The sequence below is a fragment of the Eubalaena glacialis genome, chromosome X, assembly GCF_028564815.1.
Source record: "Eubalaena glacialis isolate mEubGla1 chromosome X, mEubGla1.1.hap2.+ XY, whole genome shotgun sequence".
NCBI lineage: Eukaryota > Metazoa > Chordata > Mammalia > Artiodactyla > Balaenidae > Eubalaena > Eubalaena glacialis.
This window is the reverse complement of record NC_083736.1, coordinates 42,594,467-42,600,466: the sequence shown is the minus strand read 5'-3', so window position 1 is coordinate 42,600,466 and position 6,000 is coordinate 42,594,467.

The window sequence follows — 6,000 nt, the reverse complement described above, 5'->3', positions numbered from 1 at the left end:
TTGTATTTTTAACAGAATTTTTCCTGTAATTGATATCTAATCTCATAGCGTTGTGGTTGGAAAAGATACTTGATATGATTTCAATTTTCTTAAATTTACCAAGGCTTGTTTTGTGACCCAAGATATGATCTATCCTGGAGAATGTTCCATGAGCACTTGACATCAAAGTGTATTCTGTTGTTTTGGTATGGAATGTCAATTAAGTCCATCTTGTTTAATGTATCATTTAAAGCTTGTGTTGCCATATTTATTTATTTATTTATTTTTATTTTGGATGATCTGTCCATTGGTGAAAGTGGGGTGTTAAAGTCCCCTACTATGATTGTGTTACTGTTGATTTCCCCTTTTATGGCTGTTCGCATTTGCCTTATGTATTGAGGTGCTCCTATGTTGGGTGCATAAATATTTACAATTGTTATATCTTCTTCTTGGATTGATTCCTTGATCATTATGTAGTGTCCTTTTTTGTCTCTTGTACTAGTCTTTATTATAAAGTCCATATTGTCTGATATGAGAATTGCTACTCCAGATTTCTTTTGATTTCCATTTGCATGGAATATCTTTGTCCATCCCCTCACTTTTAGTCTGTATGTGTCCCTATGTCTGAAGTGGGTCTCTTGTAGACAGCATATATATGGGTCTTTTGTATCCATTCAGCCAGTCTATGTATTTTGGTTGGAATATTCAATCCATTTACATTTAAGGTAATTATCGATATGTATGTTCCTATTACCATTTTCTTAACTGTTTTGGGTTTGTTTTTGTAGGTCTTTTCCTTCTCTTTTGTTTCCTACCCAGAGAAGTTCCTTTAGCATTTGTTGTAAAGCTGGTTTGGTGGTGCTGAATTCTCTTGGCTTTTGCTTGTCTGTAAAGGTTTTAATTTCTCCATCAAATCTGAATGAGATCCTTTCTGGGTAGAGTAATCTTGATTGTAGGTTTTTCCCTTTGATCACTTTAAATATGTCCTGCCACTCCCTTCTGGCTTGCAGAGTTTCTGCTGGAAGATCAGCTGTTAACCTTATGGGGATTCCCTTGTGTGTTATTTGTTGTTTTTCCCTTGCTGGTTTTAATATGTTTTCTTTGTATTTAATTTTTGATAGTTTGATTAATATGTGTCTTGGCGTGTTTCTCCTTGGATTTATCCTGTACAGGACTCTCTGTGCTTCCTGGACTTGATTAACTCTTTCCTTTCCCATGTTAGGGAAGTTTTCAACTATAATCTCTTCAAATATTTTCTCAGTCCCTTTCTTTTTCTCTTCTTCTTCTGGGACCCCCATAATTCGAATGTTGGTGTGTTTAATGTTGTCCCAGAGGTCTCTGAGACTGTCCTCAAGTCTTTTCATTCTTTTTTCTTTATTCTGCTCTGTGGTAGTTATTTCCACTATTTTATCTTCCAGATCACTTATCCGTTTTTCTGCCTCAGTTATTCCCCTATTGATTCCTTCTAGAGAATTTTTAATTTCATTTATTGTGTTGTTCATCATTGTTTGTTTGCTCTTTAGTTCTTCTAGGTCCTTGTTAAACGTTTCTTGTATTTTCTCCATTCTATTTCCAAGATTTGGGATCATCTTTGCTATCATTGTTCTGAATTCTTTTTCAGGTAGACTGCCTATTTCCTCTTCATTTGTTTGGCCTGGTGGGTTTTTACCTTGTTCTTTCATCTGCTTCATATTTCTCTGTCTTCTCATTTTGTTTAACTTACTGTGTTTGGCATCTCCTTTTCACAGGCTGCAGGTTCGTAGTTCCTGTTGTTTTTGTGTCTGCCCCCAGTGGGTGAGGTTGGTTCAGTGGCTTGTGTAGGCTTCCTGATGGAGGGGACAGGTGCCGGTGTTCTGGTTGTTGGGACTGGATCTTGCCTTTCTGGTGGGCAGAACCTTTTCTGGTGGTGTGTTTTGGGGTGTCTGTGACCTTATTATGATTTTAGGCAGCCTCTCTGCTAATGCATGGGTTTGTGTTCCTGTCTTGCTAGTTGTTTGGCATTCGGCGTCCAGCACTGGAACTTCCTGGCCATTGGGTGGACCTGGGTCTTAGTGTTGAGACGGAGATCTCTGGGAGAGGTCTCGCTGATTGATATTACATGGGGCCAGGAGGTCTCTGGTGGTCCAATGTCCTGGACTCGGCTCTCCCACCTCGGATGCTCAGGCCTGACACCTGGCTGGAGCACCAAGACCCTGTTAGCCACACAGCTCAAAAGAAAAGGAAGAAAAAAAATAAAATTAAATTAAAAAAATTTAAATTAATAAAATAAAAATAAAGAAATAAAAACTAAAATAAAAACGGAAGAGAGCAACCAAACCAATAAACAAATCCATCACTGATAACAAGCACTAAAAACTAAACTAAGAGGAACATAAAAATCAGAAAAAAATCAGTCGCAGATAGCAAACCCCAAATCTACGTTTCCTCCCAAAGTCCACTGCCTCAGTTTTGGGAACATTTGTTGTCTATTCAGGTATTCCACAGATGCCAAGTTCATCAAGTTGATTTTGGGGATTTAATCCACTGCTCCTGAGGCTGCACAGAGAAATTTCCCTTTCTCTTCTTTGTTTGCACGGCTCCTGGGGTTCAGCTTTGGTTTTGGCCCCGCCTCTCTGTGTAGGTGCCCTCAGGCGTCTGTTCCCTGCCCAGACAGGACGGGGTTAAAGCAACGGCTGATTAGGGCTCTGTTGCTCTCTCAGGCCAGGGAGAGGAAGGGGTATGGTAGTCATAATTTGAATGCGGGGCGAGCCTGCAGCAGCAGAGGCCAGCGTGACACTGCAACAGCCTGAGGCGTGCCATGTGTTCTCCTGGGGAAGTTGTCCCTGGACCTCGGGACCCTGGCAGTGGGAGGCTGAGCAGGCTTCTAGGGCGTTGGTGTGGATAGTGACCTGTGCTTGCACACAGGCTTCTTGGTGGATGCAGCAGCAGCCTTAGCATTTTCATGCCTGTCTCTGGGGTCTGAGCTGATAGCTGCAGCTCGCCCCTGTCTCTGGAGCTTGCTTAGGTGGTGCTCTTCCTTCTGTGGGCACAGAGGGAAGGAATCCCCTCTCCTTGCGCACCCCGAAACAATGGTCTCTTGCCTCCTAGGCAGGTCCAGACCTTTTCCTGTACTCCCTCCTAGCTAGCTGTGGCACACTAGCCCCCTTCAGGCTGTGTTCACGCAGCCAACCCCAGTCCTCTCCCTGGGATCTGACCGCCAAAGCCCGAGCCTCAGCTCCCAGCCCCCACCCCCCTCCCCACGGGTGAGCAGACAAGCCTCTCGGGCTGGTGAGTGCTAGTTGGCACTGATCCTCTCTGCGGGATCTCTCCGCTTTGCCCTCTGCACCCCTATTGCTGTGCTCTCCTCCGTGGCTCCGAAGTTTCCCCCCTACCCACCCCCCATCTCCGCCAGTGAAGGGTCTTCCTAGTGTGTGGAAACTTTTCCTCCTTCACAGCTCCCTCCCACTGGTGCAGGTCCCGTCCCTATTCTTTGTCTGTTTTTTCTTTTTTCTTTTACCCTACCCAGGTACGTGGGGGAGTTTCTTGCCTTGTGGGAGGTCTGAGGTCTTCTGCCAGCGTTCAGTAGGTGTTCTGTAGAAGTTGTTCCACACGTGGATGTATTTTTGATGTATTTGTGGGGAGGAAGGTGGTCTCCATGTCTTACTCCTCCACCATCTTGAAGGTCCCCCTCAGCAGGTTAACTTTTTAAAGTGTAACTCTCATCCAGGCCTGCCCTCTCTCTTAATCCTTCAGTTGTATCCAATGTCTAAAACCCCAAATCTAACTTAGCCCAGCATTTAAGTACTATCAAGTCTGGTCAAAGCCATCTTTTCAGCCTAACTCTCCCCATTCCTTTCATACCAACTCTGGGTTTCCTACACAAATGCCCTTCACTCATTTTCACTTCTGTAGTTTTTTCAAGCTATTGGGTGGCCAACAAGTTCTTGTTTTTCCATAACATGGTATGGAAAAACCTGAACGAACTTCTTGGCCAACCCAATCTTTCCTTTGCCTGCAATACCCTTCTTTCCTCTCACTCCCATTCCCATCTCTGCATGCTAAACCTTGGCCATTCTTCAAGGCCCTGCTCAAATGTCACTTCTTCTCTGGAGGCTTCCCCAATTTTCTGTTGAAGCTCTTTTGTTCTTCCAAAGTCCCCCTTAATGCATTTATTATTCTCCTGTAGATGTAGCATTGTTAGACATGTTCCAGCCCTACTGGAAGACTCTCTATGCCAAGAGCTTTGTCTTATGCTCAATTATCTTATGTTTAACAACTCATTGTCTGTTTTATACTTGTTATAGTACCTCACACAGTAGTGTAGTAGAGGTGGATGCTCACTCAACAAATATTAATTCATTACCCTGAACTACCCACCAAAAAAAATACAGCAAAATTCTCCTCCTCCTACTGCACTTGTGAGTGTCAATCCTACTAGGACTCTGGCTGGATTCAAGATACCAGACAGGGGACTCTCAACAACTCTGCAGAAAAGCCTCATTACCAAAGGAACATTCTCAGAAAGGATATGGGTGTGAGGCTCTTTGCTTGTTTTTTGAGTTAACATTTGTTCAGGCCTTGAGACATGCATTCATACCCTTGCTCATTTGGTTTTCTCATGCTGGGAAGACACCTTGTGAGGAGTCAGTGGCCGAGTCAGGGTGACTTAGTTCCTACTGGCTTGAGCTAGAACTGAAGCCAGGAGTTCATGACACTAGAGCCTCCCAGGCTTACCTGTCATTCTTGCAAATGGACTTCCTGAGTGGAAATATTTTTTTGGCCGCCCTGGCTTGTGGGGTCTTAGTTCCCTGACCAGGGATTGAACCCACACCCTCGGCAGTGAAAGCACAGAGACCTAACCACTGGATCACCAGGGAATTCCCTTGAGTAGAATTTTTTGTTTTGTTTTGTTTTTGTTGAGCAGAACACTGTGTACTGGTTACCAGTCCCAGGTGAGGATTCCAAACACTTCTGCCCACTGCATCTTGGTATTGGAGTCACCAAGGAAAATACAATGCAGTCAAGTACTGAATGAAACAGTACACTACTTACATAGAGAAGAGACAGCAAGATCAGCTTCAGTAGTGGGTGTTGGTCCCCCATGGCCACTGGGTCTCTCTCCACAGCTGACTCAGGGCAATTTGCCTTTGCACACCTCTCTTGTACCTTAGTAAAGGGCCCTGTCCCCTCCCCTCATTGGACAGATACAGCAGTGGGGTTGACCAGGTGCCATATGACACACATGTTTAAGTGGTACAAAGGAGCATACATTGAGCTGGCAACAGGGAAAGATATTCACTCAAGCAGAGGTTTTGTGGGCTCTTTATCTCTTGGTAAGGAAGTGTTCCAAGCCCAAGGCCCATTCTTATATGGCCAAATGGGGGTCAAAAGACTGCCTGATAATATTGCCTGTCCCCCAAACTTTTGTTTTTGATAGGGCCTGGGAAGGCAGAAGAAAGGTTTACTATGAAGAGAAACCAGGACTAGAAAATGTCAGCAAACATCACAGGCACGTGAAGCGGCTGGCAAGGGCCATCAACACTGAATTCAAGAGGATCTCAGATACATTGAAATAATGACATTAATAGCTAACACTTATAACGGTGTTTACTGTATATCAGACACTGTTCTAAATACTTTATGGATATTAACTCCATTTAGTTTCCACAATAGCCCTAAGAAGTAGGTACACTTATTATAGTCATAATAATATAGATGAGAAAACTGAGGCACAGAGAGTTTAAGTAACTTGCTTAAGACCATGCTACTAGTAAGTGGCCGAGCCAGGCTTCAAACTCAGGCAGTTTGGCTCCACAGAACATGCTTTTAATCACTGTTCCATGGTGACTCTTGGGAAGACAAGGGACTCACTGCAGTCTGACCAAGACAGGACCAGGTCACCAAGATGGAAGAATGCCCCCAGGCCTGAGAAATACAGAGATTGTGATGCCAAGGAGAAGAAGATGAATACAACCATAGGCTATATGCCTGTGAGGCTGATAGTTGGACTAGGCATTGTCAGTGTCATGACTAAGCATTGTT